This window comes from Phyllostomus hastatus, unplaced genomic scaffold (assembly GCF_019186645.2).
Source record: "Phyllostomus hastatus isolate PE091 unplaced genomic scaffold, TTU_PhHast_1.1 phas_contig_40, whole genome shotgun sequence".
In the NCBI taxonomy this organism is placed as follows: Eukaryota; Metazoa; Chordata; class Mammalia; order Chiroptera; family Phyllostomidae; genus Phyllostomus; species Phyllostomus hastatus.
Genome location: NW_025333872.1, coordinates 75008528 through 75028707, shown reverse-complemented (window position 1 = coordinate 75028707; position 20180 = coordinate 75008528). Strand labels below are relative to the sequence as shown.

General features: G+C 37.6%; 1 long non-coding RNA gene across 1 annotated transcript in view; it reads right to left on the bottom strand.

Moving 5' to 3' along the window:
* Nucleotides 1-11799: 11799 nt before the first annotated feature.
* Nucleotides 11800-20180, bottom strand: part of LOC123822217 — a 35738-nt gene continuing 27357 nt past the window's right edge. The window contains exon 3 of the long non-coding RNA XR_006786239.1: nucleotides 11800-12487. This is a non-coding gene — a long non-coding RNA (uncharacterized LOC123822217). The remainder of the gene's footprint in view (nucleotides 12488-20180) is intronic.

Genomic DNA, 20180 nt, shown 5'->3' with positions numbered 1-20180 from the left:
TACTGCCTTTGGATGGTCAGGTTTTACTGCAATCTTCCACAGTTCATTTGCAGTCAGACGTTTTTATCTGGTGTTCTTCCTTGTGGGATGAAATACCAGCAAAACTATGGATTCTGAAGTATGTTCAACATTAAGTACAGTGTTTTTTTTCTACATGTAAAAACACTAGCCTCATAATAGATTTTACCTTAGCAATTGATAAAATATTTTCTAATTGAATAGTCTCTCAAATGGGACAAAAGTTTGTAGGGTTCAATTTGCCTGGAAACTAAAGAAATTGCTCAATTTTTACAAGAATTCCCAAAACAATTTTGCTAATTAATATACATTAACCCTTTTTAATTATGAAAGTATCTATTGACATCTATTTAAAATAATGGTAGTAAATGCTATCTTAGTTCTAGTCATTGTTATTAACAGTCACAATGGATGCAAGTCTCTTTTTAAAATGTAATAACAATAATAATGAGAATGATGATAGTACAGTCTCTTCACTTTTACAGAATACCATAATCAGAAAAGCACCCAAGGCCTTATTAATATACAATTATGTCTCCCCTTTAGGATCTAAATTAAGAAAAAAATATAAAACAGAGATGAGGCGAATAAATTTTTGTTATGACCTTTGTGGTTTACACTGTTCTAAGCAAATAAAAAATAACAATAACAATAATGAACTTTAAATAGGACTGAGGAAATACATGGTTAAATATGTAAATATTCTCTCACACACATGCACACACACAGTGTCTTAGACATTGTGATAGGTCCTACAACTCTATTAGAATACTCTATTTTAGGAGCAAAGTATAGCTGAAGCGCCCTTCTGGGTGGGGTTGAGGACATAATTAAAAACTTAGTCTTCACTAAGTGACAGTTTCACCTAGTGGTTGGTACATGTGCTCTCAAGTCAGGTTAAATTTAATTCTTGTCTCTTCTATTTGCTATCGGTGTGGCCTCAGAAAAGTTCATCTTCTGTGCCCTAGTTTGTATAATGTGTGAAAGATGGTTCCTACCTAATACGTTTATTAAAGAGGAATGATTTACTTAATGCATGTTAAGCATTTAGAACTGTATCTGGCACATGGTGAGCAAGCACCAAGTAGTTGTTTATTATTATTTATTATTATTATTATTATTATTATTTTACACAGGTTGCAAATGTCTACACATCTTTATGAACTAGAATCTGTACTCAAGTTGAGGAACCCCTGTAAATTCCTTTGATGAAACACTTTAGTAATATGTTCAATTTGTGTTGAGTAGAAAGATATTATTCTCTTTATGCACAGCTAATAGTAAGAAAGCTTGATTTTAAAAGGTAGGATTTTATTTGATACATCTTTGGGGGCCAATGCATGAAACTAACTTTCAGGAGCTCATATGTAGTATTTCCCTCTGAAAATATTAGGAAAGAAACAACTAACTCTCTTTCCGGGGCTTAAATATTCACCCGCTGACTTAAATATTCACCTGCTCAAAGGCAGGCAATTAAACAGGTGAATCTTCTAAGGCTCCTTGCAGCCCTATCATTCCTTTTTCACACAGGTATTAGTGATCAGGCTCTCAAGAGGGGTGGGTCCCTGTTTGAGGCCTCATGAAGGCTTTCCTTCTGTTTGCCTTCCCTCTAGCTAACATGATTTTTCAGGAAATGGATAGCATTTCAGTGTTGGAAATAACTGGTGGTTTCCAGGGCTTCTTGAGGTTAATATAGTTTTGCTGTGTTGGGCCTCAGCTGGATGACAGTGTGCAGGAGACCACTATGTGATTGATGTTAACTGGTGTACAGCAAGGAGTCCCTGATGCGGCAGTAGATTCTATGAGTGCTACTGGGCCCCTCTCCCAGACTGTTGGTGCAAAAGCGAGGAGTCTGCATTAACTCTATTCAAATTGGTTAACCAAAAAGGGGCAGTTTCATTGCCCTTGTGACAAGTGGGTCCCTGTCCGGGCTGCACTGACCTCTCCATTGACCCTCTACTATGTCACAACAGGGAGTGTCAAAGAGCCAGTCTACTCACTTGTGTCCTCCTCTGTTAAATATCCAGGATGCTATTTGGTTTGATAGTAAATCAAAGAGAAAGCCTTTGAACAAGTAGTTCTTCCAACCCAGGCCAGTTCTTTGTTAGTCTGACCTAGTTCTCTCACATTTGGTGTTAAGAATGGGTGTCACATGATGCCAATCCAACCAGATATGTTTATGACAGTCTGTTTGGGTTTAGAAAGTAACATATATTTTAGTCCCTGTCTCCCCTTTCATGTCATTTCAGTAATATCTGAAGAATATTAACAAGACGATAACAAGAGCAAGTTCTCACACTTCTGTGATCCAGGATCGTGTTGTGATGTTTAGGAAGCCTTCCTTTTCTCCAGTAACACCAAAATTAAGAACATGCAAACTGTTATCAGAAACCATTCTCCTCTTTTATTTTTTAAGTATTTTTTATTGATTATGCTATTACAGTTTTCTAAATTTTTCCCTTTTATCCCCCTCTACCCTGCCCCCCAAACCCTCCCATATTCTCCCCCCACCTTAGTTCATGCCAATGGGTTGTACATACAAGTTCTTTGAGTCCTCTGTTTCCTATACCATTTGTTTTCCTATACCATCTATTTTATGCCTACTAATTATGCTTCTTCTATTCCCCTTTTTTAATTTGAGAACCTTTCTAATTCTAAAACTGTTTTCCCCATCCAGCCTCCCAACCCCCCAACCCCTAATAAGCAGTAACAATTTACCAAATTCTATAAAGGACATAATATCCAACTATGACCTGCCAGATTCACAATCTACATTACAGCTGGCTGCAAGAGCTAGAAGCTGTCACCTAAGATTTTTCTGTACTTGGAGGTGATCTAATGAGAAAACGCTTCCCATCAAGATTGTTAGTCTGGGCCAGTAATACCTTCTTCAGACTACTCATTTAGGTGACATTTTACCATTCCAATGATAGTACTAAGGGAATACAGTATAGAAAAAACATCAATCCTAAAAATGCCACAAATTCCAAGAGAATCAGAGTGCCTGCCTCTTCACCACCCCAACTATCACCACCTGTGACAGCCCAGAGCCTGTTCTTGGTCATGCCTTAGACCATTAGTCTCCCATGTCCCTGAAATTAACCTGTGAAAGGGGCATTACACTCACAATACACAGGGCAGATCTGAATTTAATCTCTATTTAGACCCAAGTGGAAAATTCTGAAACCCCTCATCTCCCTCATCTCTTTCCTCCTTTCTAAATTGCCAGAACAATAGCAAAAAGTGCTTTTCTTGGTGTTACTTCATGTTGTCTCTTGTTCTTCTCCCTCCTCCCCCTTCCCACCAAGCCTAAAACACTAGGGATCTCTGGCCTCAGGGTGCTAGGCTGTTACCTTAGAGACTGTTTCTTTGCAAGGCAGTGGAGTGGCAAAGGGCATGCCTTTGCTGCTTACCTTGGCAACCATGAACTGTGAATGCTGTTCTCATGAATGCAAGTCATTCACTACCATCGGGACATGCCCACAGGTATAAACATTTTTTCGTGAAAGAACCAGGGAATACACATTGCATCAATAAATCTCTTGAATGACAAGCAAAGCTTACTCACATGTTGGAACAGCGATATCATATTAAAATTGACAAAAGTCTCTAATGGCATTGTTTCTAATTGCTTCTAGGCAAGGTCAAATTAAATGTTCACATTATACGTCCTTCGTCCTTATCAGGCAAACAGTATGAGTCAGGATGGAGGATGAGGTATGAAGAAGGAGGTAGAAAGAGACTGTCATTGTAAAAGTGGACAACCATTAAGTCTGATCCAAGAATAAATAAAGAATCTGGAGACGCTATTCATTTCTTACCAGCATTTCTGTAGATGGAAACCCAAGAGCAGGGAGTTTTTCCCTTGGCTTGGTGAAATAAGACTGGCACTTACCCCATTCAAAAGCATTTTTATATTCCTCATAAACAAACATTACAGATGAAATTCTTGACATATTTATAAGTAAGAGCATAGACTGGACTTGATTGGAGGTGAAGGAGAAGGAGGTAAGAGGACTCTGCTAACGTTTTCGTGTAAACAAAGTCTCCCTGAAACTTGGAATTTGGTCCTATCCAGCTTTAATTCTTCCATGTGTCTACTTTTTCTTGAAACATTGTTATACTTGGTGTGAAATTTTTAAATAATTTACAAATTTCTTAGCTATGATGTCTTTCATATATGTCTATCATGCTCATTCACATACATACACCAAAAGTAAAATATATATATATATACATATATATATGATTCCAGCCACATTCAAGTTTATATAAACAATGTACCAAGACTTCCCATAGAAGCAGATGAAGGGAGAGAAATCTGAGGCAAAAAACAGTTGGCAATATTCCTAATGTGACAAAAATAAGGCAACAGGAAGAAAGCTCAAAGAACTGGAGGGCAAGGGACAAGCAGATGTCGGGGTTTTCCTAATCTGGCCACTTGTGAAAAAACAAAGTCTTCTAAAAATCTTTACAAACTGATTGAAGGACCAGGGAGTTGGCCAGGTAAGTTCCTGCAAAAATTACATCACTCTTAATACCCCTGCCACAACCACTGATTAATCTGGTCTGGTCTCAAACATGACTTGGGATGGAACTAGGGCGTTTGTAACAATATATCCTCTTGCCATAACAAGAAGTGATATGTTTTCCTTCCTTTGTGATAAAGCGTTCCAGTTTGGTAAGAATCTTTGTTTACCAGACATAAAAATGTTGATTTTCAAGCTGTTCAATTGACCTTGGGCTTTTTCTCTCTCTTCCCTCTATGCCTTTTGCCTTTAAAAGTTAAGGATGTCTTAAACAGTAACTGTTACATTCTGTCTAGCAAGCATGGACTGTGGACAGTGATCTAACCTCTTGGAAAAAAACATGGAGTTCACCCAAAAACTGAGAGAGACATTCTCTCGCCCCAGCCGCCAGCTCATGAGTTTCAAAGCTCTGGGACAGACCTCATGAACAGCTTGAGGCTCTAGCATGTAAGCGGGCAGTGCCAACTCAAACACAGAGAGCACTTCAGCAGGTATAAACAGCAACCACACACCAGGCCAGGTCCCAGAAGGAAGGCACTGAGGGGGTAAACACCAGGCCTCGGGGCCCTGCCTGCGTCACTCTGCGTCAGGCCTCTCCTGTGTCTGGGATGCATGGAGAAAGAGAACCTCCCCAACTGGACTGCAGCTTGAATAAATCAGAAGTCTCATGTTAAGTGAATATAGAAATAGCTTTCCTCTTGGACAGAGAAAGCTCTTGCTTGCTTACACACACACACACACACACACACACACACACACGTTTACAGTATCTCTGCAGCAGTCACTCACCTAGAATCATTTTGATTTGCTTGAGAGAAGCAAAACTGGCCTTTGAATAGATATGCAAGAAATAAAGCCATTTCTTTTTCCTCTGGGGATTCTGCTCACTTGCCTTAGAGTATTCTCGGTATCCACACTTGAAGAGCCCACCACACGCTTTCAGACACGCTTGATTTTCAGTATAGTATTAACACCCATTGCTGGCTTCAGGCTTTCGACATGGACACAGCCACTAACCTCAGTGATGCCAGATCAGTATGCGTGGCTATGCTGAATGCCACCATCCCTCAAAGAAAGGCCATCGAGCTTTTCAGACATAAAAACACTGAACTTCCCTGGGAGTATCCCTTTTGTCCACTGAATTTTTCAAGCTAGACTATCAACCATTACAGGTGTTACTCATTTACACAATTTTCTAATGTAAGATGTGAGAACACTATTCCCCTAGGAGAGTTTATTAGCTAATTATCTTTTTACATAGGCAGCTGCTTCTTTTTAAGTTCATATTTCTTTATACTTTACTCTATTTTGTATTTAACTGCAGTTTACTCAATAAACTTTATTTTGATCACTGTCAAATTGTTGTTTTTCACTCATTCACTCACTCAACTAGCATGTGTTGCTATTACAAATATGATAATTTATATCTCTATCATAAAGGTATATAGAATCTCTGTGGAAAAATAGACTTCAAAATTATACATTATAGTTTGCCATTCAAAACCCCTAAACCACTCAAATGTTCTCATTAGCTGCCATAAATTATCTGGGGAAGCACATATCTGAATTCTTCAGTGAGTTTTCTGGGGGTACAAGTCACAGAAAACATGGTCTGTGTTGCGAAGGGACTCACAGTCTGTCTGGGGAGATTAAGATGTGTTTCACTTGTCTCATTGCTTTGTATTTAGAAACTGAGACATATAAAATGAGTCTCTCTCTCTCTAAAAGCCACAGAATTACAATATCGTAGAACGTTACAGCTCACAATACAGCACATGTGTGGTATTTGCCAGTGAAGTTAGCAGGATGTGGCCTGCTAAAATAATAGGATGTAGCCTGCTCAAATATGAAAACCTATGTAGGGACATTCAATTCATTTTGATTATTTGGTCTGTCTGAAGCTAAGCAGAAGAAACTAACCACTGTCCAAGTGGGGACCAGCCTCTGCTTCTAAGTTATTAAAGTCAGAACATGTATAAAGTACTTTGTAAAAGGTTGCCTGAAATTCACCTGTAACTTGACCCTAACATCACTAATAAACCTTCATAATGGAGTGACCCTTTACACTGGTTTTGAACAGTCCTGAATGGCTTCTCAAAGCTGGACGAAGCCACTTGGCCCTTAAAACAAAAGGTTTAGTGTAATGAAAATTTTTCCTATTTATGGATATACAGAGTTAATTAACTTTATAAAACTTGGCAAGAAAGATATTTTTCTTTTGATTTATTTGTAAGTTAAAATGTCAAACTTAATAGGATCACTCATCTTTTGTATTATTAATTTAGTTGCAGTGTGGATCCAGCCTTAAAGGTCACATAAGTGTCAATTAGTAAAATTAAATGTGCTAACATGAACTATTGAGGTCTGTCTGAGTCCAGCCATTGTTAATATAACAAAAATGGCTTGTGAGACATCAATGTAACATGGCAGCCAAGGAGAGTGGGCTGGAAGTCAGGTGCATGAACAATGACAACTTCACTGTACTAGTCAGTGGGGGCAATGGACACCACTGAGTGAGCATGTATACTGTGTGGCTGTTGCATTCAAAACAACTGAGTGAGTAGAACAATGAATGTGCATCAAATTTCACCTTATGCTTGAACATTCCTGCATGGAAACTGTTCAGATGATTCAGAAGGCTTTTGGAGATGATGCAGTAAGTGCAGCGCAAATAAAAGTATGGCACCAATGCTTCAAAGATGGTTGAGAATCTGTTGAAAGTGATCCATGTTCTGGAAGGCCTGCAACAAGCAGAACACCTGAGAATGTTGAATGCATATGGGCTGCAATCCACAAAGATCAGCAACTGACAGTGCGAGAACTAGAAGCTGATCTGGGAATTCCAAAAACTACTGTGCCTGAGATTTGTAGTCAGGATCTTGGCATGAAATGTGTCATGGCAAAATTCATTCTGCACCTTCTGCTACCAGAGCAGAAGGAACGTCAGTCATGCTGCAGTCACTAATGATTCAAACTGCTTCCAACAAATCACTTCCAACAAATCAGATTTCCTCGAGAAGGTCATAACTGGAGATGAATGGTGGTCTATGGCTATGATCCCGAAATGAAGACCCAGCTGTCCCAATGGAAGTCTCCTCATTCTCCATGCCTAAAGAAGGTGCAGCAAAGTCACAGCAAGATCAAGACCATGTTAACTGTGTTTTTTGATTGGGAAGGTGTTTTCCATCACAAGTACACCCCTCCAGACCAAACAATTAATAAAGGGTACTACCTCAATGTTCTTCAGTGGTTGAAAGAGGCAATATGATGAAAACCACCACAGCTATGGGCAACTGGTGATTGGCAGTTTCATCATGATAATGTGTCTGCTCATGCATCGCGTCTGGTGCAGAGGTTTTGGGCAAAAGATCAAATCACCCAGGTGACTCAGTCCCATACAACCCAGATTTGGCACCCTGAGACTTCTGGCTTTTCCCAAAAATAAAATCACCTTTGAAAGGGAAGAGATTTCAGACCATCAATGAGATTCAGGAAAATACGACAGGGCAGCTGTTGGCAATTCCAACAAAGGATTTCGCAGAGAGTTTTGAACAGTGAAAGAGATGCTGGGAGAACTGTGTTAGGTCACAAGGTGCCTACTTTGAAGGGGACTAAGACATCATTGTCTTATGTACAGTGTTTCTTGTGTCTTCTTCAATAAATATCTCCATTTTTCAGATTACATGGCTGGGTACTTTCTGGACAGACCTCATGCATTGTTACTAGATCATGTGGTCTTGACTAATAGTGAGAGGCTGGGTGAGTACAATGGTTTCCTGCTATTTTTATTCAGCATTCTGTGTTGTCCAAGTCCTCCACAATCTGCACAGAAATCTAAATTTGCTGAGTTCAATCCACATCAGGCATTTGTGAGCCTGTTGACATATATCCTTTCTTTTATTGCTCATGACAATGCTAACTTTATGTGCAATGTTATCTTCCTACTTCAGATACAGAACCAGATTCACAAAGTGTCATTCTCAATGCTGTACTGCTAGTAAGCGATGGAGCCGGGATTCCAACCTGGTTAGTCTAGGATCTGAAGTCTTTTGAGTATATTGTGCTCAGTTCTTTACTCCAGACCTTGCTATGCTTACATATACTATGTCTGTGTTACAACATGTAAAATTTATACATGTGTACAGGATAAGAATTATTAGCAACCAACAAAAATCACCATGTTAAGGATAGCACATTAAAGGCATTTCCATTAAAGACAGAAAAAAAGATATATTATCAACATGATTATTTAACGTTTTGCAGGGGAGTCTGGCTAATGAAAAAAGACAGCAATGAAAGACAAGGCATCTTTGCAGACATTATGATAATACATCAAGAAAATTCATGAAAACCAAATAAAAATTTATTTCAGTAAGCTATTCAACAGTTAACAGATTTCCTTTTATACCAAAAATAACTGGTTACTGGAATAACTGGAAATTTTCCATTCATACTAGCAAAAATAACTTAAATAATGAAAATAAGCTTAGCATAAATGGGGTAAAGCATTTATTTTAAAATAGAGTTATACTACATTAATGAATTACACAAAAAAGGACCTGAATAAGTGGAGATACCGTGCTCTTAGATAAAAGGTCTCACTATTATAAAGATGTGATTATCTCCAAATTAATCTGTAAATGCAATGCATTCCCAATATAATTGAAAATGACAACCGACAAGTTGATTCTAAACTTCATGTAAATATAAAATTCATTTAAAAAGTGAGCATTGCTTTTTAAAATAAAATATATCCTTTTTAAAAACCATGGTAAATAAAACAATGGAATATTAGCATAGAAGCAGTTCAGTGAATCAGAACCAAATACATACAAATAGGGCTGTGACTGGAAGATAACTTGTCAGGTGATAAAGAGGATATTTCAGTCCAATGAGAAAAGGATGGAACTGTCTACATCAAAAACATGGGGTGCAGGGAGGGTGGAGTGTAGCCTTCCTTAGCCCAATAAAAAAATGATCAGATAATTCACAGACATGGTAATACAAATGGAGAAAAAGAATATAAGTTATATAGTAGCCTCAGTACATGCACAGAAATAAATTTTGGATGTCAAAGAACTTATGCAAAATATTTTAAAATATGAAATAAATAGAAAATGAAAATGTAAATTGGAACTGCCTTTCTCAAGGATAATTTGATAATAGTTTTAAAATTCAAATATGCATATCTTTAAACCCAGCAATCTTAGAAAAGTGTGAACAAAAAAAAGTATGTTTCAAGAACATAATGGTAATTTTGTTGTGATATTGAAAAATGGTAACGCCCTAAAGGCCCCTCAAAAGGAACATTGTTAGATGAATAAAGTGTGTCCATACAATCAAATCCCCTGTAACAAGTCAAAAGAATAAGGGGACATGTCTGTATGGACATAGATCTCAAAATAGAGACATTAAAGAAAAATACATAACACGTGCCATTCCAGTTTTTTAAAAAAGAAATTAAAAATAAAAACAAATTAGATGAATAGTATAAAGAAGGATACACATCTGTGAATAGGAAAAATACACACTGGTCTCTGCCTCTTTGTGCTGACACAAAGTTTCTAAATTCCTCGGAATTTCCTGGGTGATAGGAGTCTCTTTTGTTCCAAAGAGGGACCTCTTGGTGGGCTCCTGGACAGCTTCAGGGTATCACGAGCAAGGCCATACATGACCCCCATCCTCCAGAAGGGGACAGTGCCCACGTGATGAAGCCTCCATAAAACCCCCAGAAGTACAGGATTGGGACAACTTCCAGGACAGTGAACACAGCCACACACTGGGAGGGTGGCACACCCCACCCCACGGGGACAGAAACTCCTAGACTTGGGGGTCTTCTGGACCTCACCCTATATATCTCTTCACCTGGCTGTTCATTTGTATCTTTTACTATCTCCTTTTTAATAAACCATTAACATAAGCAAATGTTCCCCTGAGTTCTGTGAGCCAGTCTAGCAAATCATCGACCCCAAAGAGGGAGTCCTGAGAATCCTAATTCATAGCCGGCCAGCCAGAAGCACTGGTAACAAGTACTTGAGACCGGAGTCTGAGGCAGAGAAAGGCAGTTTTGTGGGACCGAGCCCTGAACCTGTGGGTTCTGCGCTAAGTCTGGTCAGTGTCAGAATTAAACTGAATTTCAGGGTACCCAAACGGTGTCACAGAATTGCTTTGTGTGGGAACTGCCCCCGCAATGTTAGGTGGTGAATAAGCAGTCTGTGAGTGGAGGAGAACACAGAGTTTTTTTCTAGACAACATCAAACTGGGAAAAGAAATGGAACATTGGAAAAGGGGAGCCAATGTTACTCTTACTTAGCTCTTTTACAGAAGGTTGAATGTGAATTCTTCCAAAATTAACTAAAATCGCAGTGCAATACCAAACAAAATCCCACTTGTTTTCTTTTTAGAACTTAAGAATTGATCATCTATGAAAATATGCTGAAAATGTAGGTAAATATATTTTTGTAAAAGAGTAATGAGAAAAAGCTTGTTTACTAGACCTCCGAATTTAAAAGTTAAAATAATTAAGACAGTGTGGTACTGGTTCAGAAAAAGGCTGGTAAATCAAATGAATAGAATAGAGTCTGGAAATAGATCTATGCATATTAGTTGAGACCTTTTTCTTCTCAAGGAGCACTCTAAGTCTAATCTGCTTAAGCAAAACAAAAAATGCATTAAGGAATAGAAACTGTAAAAACCAATCTGTATGGACACATGGTCACATCAGCATTATTTACAACAGTCAAAAGGTGAATGCAGTCCCAGTGTTTATCACTGGATAAATGGTTAAATAAAATGTGATACATACATAAAATGGAGTATTACTGAGGCTTAAAAGGAAGGAAATTCTGACACATGTTATAAAACAGAGGAACCCTTAAGATATTATGGTAAGTGAAACAAACCAGACAGAGAAAGGCAAGTACTGTGTGATTCCTCTTATATGAGGTACCTAGAGTGGTCCAATTCACACAGACAGAAAGTAAAATGGTGGTTACCTGGGGCTGGGGGAGGGGACGTAGGAGTTATCATTCAATGTGTAGGGAGTGTCAGTTTGGGAAGATGAAAAAGTGCTAGAGAGAGTAGTGATGACTGTACAACAATGTGAATATACTTAAAGCCATTAAGCTTAAAATGGTTAAAATAGTAAATTTTATTTATTATTTATTTACTATTTATTTACATTTTGAGCCACTGCACTTAAAAATGGTGAAAGTAGTAAATTTTATGTTATGTAGATTTTGCCATAATAAAAAATCCACAGGAAAAGCAGAAATGCATCTGGGATTACTGAATAACCAGAATCAAGAATTCCAACACCGTCAGGTCTCTTTCCATGTCTTTTCATTGTATTGCTCTGCATACTGGTTTCACTTGTCTTTACTACAAAATATATTTCCCACGTGGTAGAAAGCCCAGATGTCAAACAACCCCTGAGTTTTATAATCAGAGTTTCAAATTCTCTCAGATTCCAAGATCAAAAATCCCAGGGAAGGGATCCACTGACAAAATTCTAATCAGGTACCCGTACCTGAACCAGTTAAGTATGGCTTAAAGGCTGGAGTCCCAGTGAACCAAGACAATGGCTATGCCACATAACTGAGGAAGACAGCATGCTAATTTTCTTTTAGCCATCCAATAATAAAAAGGTAGCTAATTAGACTTCAACAAATGTATAGAGAAACAAATCTTCCACTTCTAACCACAGAGAATACTTTGCATCAGATGAATCCTTGCTCCACAACGTGTAGGCAAAATTGATAAAATGTATCTGAAGATGTCACAGAGCAGCCAAATTAGCCAATACTTGGAGCAGGAATCTGAGGTAAGCAGAAAGTTCTGATCTATCTGGAGTAGAGTTTTTCCCACTCTAATGGAAATAATGAGACAAAAACTGGAGTTCAGAGCTTCAAAGGAAAATAGAACTTGATCATCCAAGACTCCTGAAAAAAAGAGAAAACCAGAGAAGTCAGAAGGTAATAAGTGGAATTAATGTATTTACATTTCCCACAATATGATAAGATAGTTCTAGTAAGTCATGTATTAATGCTGTCAATTTTAGGGTAACTTAACAAAGAATTATAAAAGAAGGCATATATAACAAGCTAAAAAGGCATACATATAATCTAAAAAGGTGATAAAGGAGAAAAAATAAAAAACTGATCAATAAAACAGAAAAATGGCATTACAGTAGATTTAAACCCAAATACTGATAATTTTATTAAATATAAATAAATGAAATATTCTAATTCATGATAAAGACTGTCAAAATTGATTTTAATGTCAAGCTGTATACTATTTAAAAGGTATTCCTCAAATAAAAGACACAAAAAGGATGAATAAAAAGACATACCATGAAAAAGTTAAACAATGAAAACTAGTATAGCTGTATTAATAATCACCAGGCAAACACAAAAAATGTTAGGGGAGGAAGAATTATTTCAAATAGAAACTATAACTTATATTGATAATCCAGAGCAATATAAAACAATCAAAATATACATATGCACCTGGTAACATAAGCTCAAAATATATAAAGCAAAAACTTAACAGAAATAAGCAGAGAAATAGACAAATCCACAATAAGATATAGATTGTGACCACAGGATTAGCAATTTGGAATGTAACCAATTCCCTCTACTAATGAGAGAACTGAATAAATGGAAGGTTATACCATGCTTATGGATTACAGGACCCAATCATGTAAAACTATAAATTTTCCCAAAGTTAGTGCTTCACTTCAATGCAATCTCAATGAAAACCCAAGGCTTATTTGAAATGGCATACAGAAATGTAAAGGGCAAAGGCTAGCAAAGATGATCTTGTAAAAGAAGAAAACTAGAGCACCTGTGCTGTGTTCACAAGCAGGTGGTCTTGACAAAAAGGGGAGATGAATCAACCAATCAAGCACGGGAGTCCAGAAATATACGGTCATCTGTTCTACAATGAAAACACCACTGTAGCACTTCTCAATAAATTCTGCAGTCAGCTGGCCTACCTATACAGGGGGAATATGAGTGTTGACTGCTTTTTTATACCACATAAAATCAATTTACAATGGCTTACAGCTGTAATGAAGAAAGGCAAAACAATGAAGCATCTAGTAAAAACACAGAGAATGCCTTCATGGCCTTGGGTAGGCCATGATTTTGAAATTAAGCAAGACACAAAAGCACTAATTTTAAGGAAAACATTGAAAAGGTAGACTTCATGAAAATTAAGAACTTGTTTTTTAATGACATGATTAAGAAAAAAACTCTAATTTTATACATTAAGATACACACACATGCACACAGACACACACACACACACACACACATATCGAGGGACACATACCCAGAAAAAGAAAAACCTCCAACTAAAATAATACAAAAAGGACAAGCCAATTTTAAAATGGGCATAAGACTTGAAAAGATACTTCATAAAAGAAGCTACCCAAAGGACTGAAAATCATATGAAAAGGTACTAACCTTCATTAGTTATCAGAAATATATAATTAAAACCATAATGGGATACCACTACATACCCACTGGTGTGACCAAAAACTTTAAAATAACACCAAGAATTGACCAGTATCTACAACTGGTGCTCACTTACACTGTTGTCATTGTAATAATTTGGCACAATTTGGAAAACGTTTAAATCACACTTAACCTTATGAACTGTCAGTTCTACTCTGGGGTAAATGTCTAACAGAAATATGTGTGTATATAGTTTATGTGTTTAATTGTCTTATGTGTTTATTACAAAGAACGTGACTATGATTATTCTACATGCTTGTTGGTGTATGTGTACAATGTCCATCAATAATACAATGGAAAATTTACAATATATTCCAGAACATGATGCCAGACAGATGAATGAACTATTGATGTCTGCAACAACATGGACGGTCATAATCATCTAAGACCAACATCGTGTTGACTGAAAGAAACCAGACATAAAAGAGTATGGAAGTAATCTATGGTGGCAGAGTGGGACAGTGCTTAAACGTAGGGTGGAAGAGTAAATGACTGGGTGGGGACTCCAAGAAGCCTTCTAGAATGGAAACGTACTGCCTTGATCTGGTCACACACATGGGTTCACTTCTGAGTCAGTATTTATAACGTGCATGCACTTTTCTATATGTATGTTATACTTCCATTGAAAAATTTAATTTAAGGAATGTGAGGAAACCAATGTTCTTTATTCACTGATGATAAGAGTTTAACTTGGTAGAGCCTTTTTGGAGGACAATTTGGTAATATTTACCAATTGGATCATTTCATTTCTAGGAGTCTATCATAAGGATATATTCACTAGTAATAAAGAAAATAAAGAGAATAATAAATAATTTTTTAAACACTTATGTGTCATGTACTGTTTCAGACAATTTAAATGTGTTAATGTACTTATTTGGAATTAATAAATAAATACACTAATTACTAAATAATGATGTTATCCCATTGTATAAAGGTGTGAATAGTAGCATTATAATAGTAAATATTAGAAACATAAATAATTACCAATAATAAAATATTTGTTCACACAATGAATAATGTAAATATATATGAAAATGCATTCATACATAATTTATTAACAAAATAAAAAACAAGTAATTACTTTACAGCTCATTTTGTTTTAAAAACTAAAGATAAACACACACATACATAGAAATAAACCAGGAAGGACATGATTTAAACTGTTGTTTGGTTTCTCTGGTGGGTGGAGTTGTGGGAAGGACTCATACTTTGAAGTTTATACATTTCATTATTTAGGTTTCACAGAATGTTTACAATGAGCATATGTGTGTTGTATTCATGGTTAAGAAAAGCCATTCCCTATCAAAAGTAATAATAACAATACATCTTAATTTGCCCATTCTTGAGCTCATTCAAAGCTCAAAGCAATGTAAAATAAAGTCAGGAAATAGTTTATCTTAAAATACATCTAATAAGGATTAAGTGGAACGTATCTCAACACTCCTGCATCTAACTTCCTTCACATTTTTTTCAGCCAAATCTTAAGAGTGATCTTTAAATCCTTTTCCTCTTAACACTAGCAAATTCCAAAAAAAATATGCATGGTAATAAATATTTTTATATTCTCTTTATGAGAAAACTATGTCTATATTTCTTACGGCTTTGTTTTTGGTAATACTGAATGGAAACTTTAATTCACGAGGTCTAAAAGTAGACTTTGCATAACAACGCAAGTGTAAAAACCATTAGTGGCAACAGCATTTGCTAAATACTGACATCTGACTGTGTGATAGATCAAGTTTAGCAGCTTTGGGGTATCTAATTCTAAAAAATGAAGGTATATGGAACAAGAATAAGAAGTTCTTGGCACCGAGGTCAACAGACCTTCCTCTGATAGAACTGTTGTTTTTCAGCCTCACCTAAGTAAAAGGAATGTTTTGAAGAGTTGAATTTCAAAATAAGTGGGCCAAATTGCAGGACATAAACACTATATTTATATGTACACAAAAAATTTAGGAAAATTCATAGCCAGGAGAAGTCTATTTTAAGCCAAAATGTTTAAAATCTCTCTTCATGATGGCCTTCTGATTAAACAGTTCATCAAGACAGATTGCAAGCCCTTTAGTATTCATGCCTAAAAGGTCAGAAAACTTTGGCAAGAAAGGGAAGAAAAAGAACAAGAAAAAAAGAAAGAAATGAAAACAAACAAGAGACTTGAAGGAACTGTGAGCATCCAAACCCTGGCATTAGATTTGGCAACAGGTGAATTTTCTTTGGAGGGTATTAATTTTGTAAGTCAAAGCTATTAAAATCCAACTTCCCGTTTCAGGTCTGGAAGGCATAATGCACAGGTCTCTTGCTCCAGCTCTCCCTAGGGGCTGTATTTTATCCAACTAGTCCCACTCCCTTCACTGGCTCATATTGTAAGTGCAAAATCTACTGGCCAAGACCATTCATTTAGTCTTGCCACATACTGTGCGGAAGTCTATGTCAAGGTTAATCGGGCCTTCCGGGATAAATATACATGGCTCTACAAAATGCACAAAGCTATGGTTCCCAAAAATGTCTCCTGGTACTTTTAAATCTCAGAGAAATGTTCAATACTCTTTTGCCTCACAGCTCAGAAACAGATGAACTTCCATTAATTTGTAAAACAGTTGTGCACCACCCTTTATTTTCATCTCACTCCTCAAGATGTCTGACTCCAACAATCCTTTGACCACAGCAGAATCAATGTTATGTTTCCTTAAAATACTTGTACTTCTTCTCTCTCTCTCTCAGAGGGCTATTTCTTTTTTCTTCTTTAACCTCAATTCCTCCTATATTCTCTGCCATCAGTCCCATCACAAGGGATGAGCTCTCTATGACCTGTTTGATGCCAACCCATCCGCTTGTGCCCAGCTCTGATCCCTTCTTGCCCAAGTCTCCTCTCTGTCTCCTTCACTGCCCATTTTTACCCAGCCTACTCACTATTATTCAAAACAAACATACTAGTCCTCATCTTTCAAAACTCTCTCTTCATACCTCTTACCTCTCCAGCTACTGTCTTATTTCTTTTCTGTCACAGAACTCTTCCGAGTGTTTTCTATCCTTACTGCTTCCAAATCACCCCTCCTATTCTCTTAATCTTATTTCAAGGAAGCTCCCCTCCCCCACCTCTCCACAGAAGCTGCCTGGGTTGAGAGCAACAAAAATCTTTACACTATTTAATCTGACAGTTATTCCTCGACCCTCATTTAATTGGTCAGTTTCCAACATTTGACACAATCAATCACTGCTTCCTTCTGAAAACACATTTCCCAGCAGACATCTAAGACAAGACTACCCTCCTGATTTTCTTCCTACCTAAGTGTCCAGTTTTCAGTCTCCTTTTCTGGCTCCATCACCTTCCCAATTCGCAGTTTCCCAGGCCACGGTCCTTTGTTCTCTGTGCTTACTCACTCTCTAGGTAATCTCATCCAGGCTCATAATTTATCTATTTAAACACCCATCATCTATTTACTGAGCTTTCCCAGATTTATACTCCCTGCCCCTTCCCTGAGCCATCCAGCTGCACAGCTGACACTTCCAGTAGGATATCTAATGGGTACCACATTCGTTGGTGTCATAAACTGAGCTCCACCCCACCGTGCTGAAACCTCCCCGATGGTTTTTTCCACCTCACTGTGGCAACCCTATCTGTCCACTGGCTCAGGCCAATAAACCCTGGAGTCTTCCTTGGCTCCTTTCTTTCTTTCACTGCTCCCCAGCCCACAATGTGGAATCCATCAGAAGCCCTATTGTCTCTAGCTCCAAAACATACACAGTAATGACCAGTATTTACTACCTCCACTATGATTACCCTTGGCCACAACACTCTCACTTTCATTTGCCTTTTTGCAACAGACACCTGAGTGGTCTTCCTGCTTCCACAGTTGTCCCTTCACTCGCCCTAATTACAATACAGCTGACAGACTGATCTTTTAAAATATGTCACTCCTCTGCTGAAAACTTTGAAGTGGCTCCTGATGTCACTCAAAGTGAATGGCAAAATCTTTACTATGATCTCCAAGCACTGCCCTGTCATGCCCTCTTTATCATCCCTGTTTTCCTCTCTGACCTCTCTTACTTACTACAGTACCTGTCCCTGACTCTGCTCAAGTCACAATGACCTACTTACTGTTTCTAGAATAAACCAGGCTCACTATCACCTCAGAGTGTTTGCACTTGTTATTACCTCTTCCAAGAATATACTTTTCATGTAAGATAAGAACATGGCTCACTACCTTACTTCCTTTAAGTCTTCACTCAGTGAGACTTTCCCTGGATAAAGCACACCCTCCACAATCTCCTCTCTCTCTTCTTCTCCTGTGGGCTTGTCCTAGGCTATGGCCTATGAAGGAATCCAGCCCAGGTGTTCTTAAAGACAGAGATGGAGCCCAGCTCCTGATTCCTTACAACTCCCAATTGCACTAGACAGATAGAGATTTGCATCCTTTTCTATTACTTATGAGCTGATTCAGCTGTCACCCCTTCATCTCTCTGAACCTGCAGTTGTAAAATGGGAATGATAAAAGGACATATCTCATAGAGTTATTATAAGAATTAAATGACATGACACTTGTACAGGGCATAGCAGAGTGCTTGGCATGTAGTAAGCACTCCATACATGGTAGCTTTTAAAAATTTATTCCAGTGCCTCATATATATAATATCTAAGAGTCTAAGAGAAAATTCTTTAAATTCATCTACCTCTTCAAGCAACCAAAATTTTAAAAACAAACAAAAAACTACATTATCTGAATGACCTGGTTATGAACTCATGTAAACAATGTTCTGAAAAATATTTTTTAATACAATGAGATGCTTTAAAGAATTTTAATAAAGGACCTGCATAAAGATTTTCCTAGACTGTATAACAGAGGTAAGAAATAATCTTCCCTCTACATTATGGTCATTACCAAATAACCCAACTCGCTAAAAGAATAAATTCTGGAGATTGCCTTAGGTGGCCTGAAATAAGTTTGCTGGACAAAAGTCAGCCAGAAGTTAACTCTCAGTATTCAGTCAACTAAGAGAAGATGAATACCTGTCAGCTGCAGCAATGTCCGGATGAGGATGTGTATGTGTGGAGGGGCAGGGCAGCCAAGGCAGTGGTGAAGGTCCAGGCACTCAGAAAGCTCAGATCAATGGGTAATTACCAATCAACATGAGAATACTAAGCACTTTACCAACTTGAATGTCAGTTCTAGCACCTACCAACGGAATATCAAACCTGCTTATCTTGCCTATATCACACAGGGAATGGGTGATCGAGGAAGTGAGTTTACAACTCTCAGAAGTCACCTCCCATTTGCAACCTAATGCTGACCTTCCCCTTTGCCCTTACTAGATGGTCCTTACATTATAAAGCCTATGAGACCCATTCCCATTGCTACAAAAGCACATGAGTTTTGAAAAATAAATAGAAGCTTAAAATTATTACTCTCAAGTGTTCATACACAAAACACATTCTTTGTGAGTTATACCTGTCAGATTATTAACCTGAGATAAAAGACTTTCTGCATTTAATAGGTGGCAAACTTTCCGTACATTACATAGGTAGACGGTTCACTGATAATAGTTCCATTTTACTAGGTTCTAAATAAAACCAATAAGATGACTCCTGTCAAACAAATCCCCTGAAACAGATTAGCTATTTGACCTTGACTGGGACATTAACACTCCCTGAGGCTCAGTTTCTTCCTCTGAAACGTGGAGGAGTGGGACAAGGCAATTTCTGAAGTTCTCTCCGGAGTGATATGTTTGAGATTCTGTCTTGAAGCCAACATCCTCCATTAGCAGTGAATCATGGGGACTTCCAGTGCTGGAATCCCCACTGCAACATCTGCTTGACCATCATCTCTGTTGGCAGGAAACTTACTGCCTCCTGAGGCCTTCCAAACTTCCAACAGTTGTTTTCATCAAAAGGTTCTTCCATCTATTAAACTGAAACCTCTCTCTCTAAAATTTTCACATATAGATCATGAAAACTGAATATTCTATGTAACTACCCCTCTCTGTATCAGGGTTACTACATTGAATGTAAAGACTTCCTTATCAAGCCTTAAAATAAACTGTATATAAGTAATATACCATATGTATATTGCTGTGGCTGAAGAAGAGGAACATCATTTCTTGAGTCAGGCAGTTTCAA